This window comes from Arachis ipaensis, chromosome B03, assembly GCF_000816755.2.
Source record: "Arachis ipaensis cultivar K30076 chromosome B03, Araip1.1, whole genome shotgun sequence".
NCBI classification, from domain to species: Eukaryota; Viridiplantae; Streptophyta; class Magnoliopsida; order Fabales; family Fabaceae; genus Arachis; species Arachis ipaensis.
Window position 1 is genome coordinate 126646882 of NC_029787.2, and position 299 is coordinate 126647180.

The following is a 299-nucleotide window of genomic DNA, read 5'->3' on the forward strand; positions in this document are numbered from 1 at the left end:
TTTTATTTTTATTTTGTTCTTATTTATTAATTTTTTTTATTATTTTTTATTATAAATTTTATCATTTTTATCTTATACAAGTTAATTTATCATAATTCTTTACATGTTGGTCTTCTTAATATTTAAATTATATTCCTTATATGCTTAATTTCACTTCTTATTTCGAGAGATTGAGCGATTAAATAATATCAACGAAGGTTATTGTTTATCTATTCTTCATCTTTTTTATTTACCCTCTTTTGTAAGGATCATGAGTAATTGTATGCCATGGTTCTTATACATAAAAAAATAAGTATAAA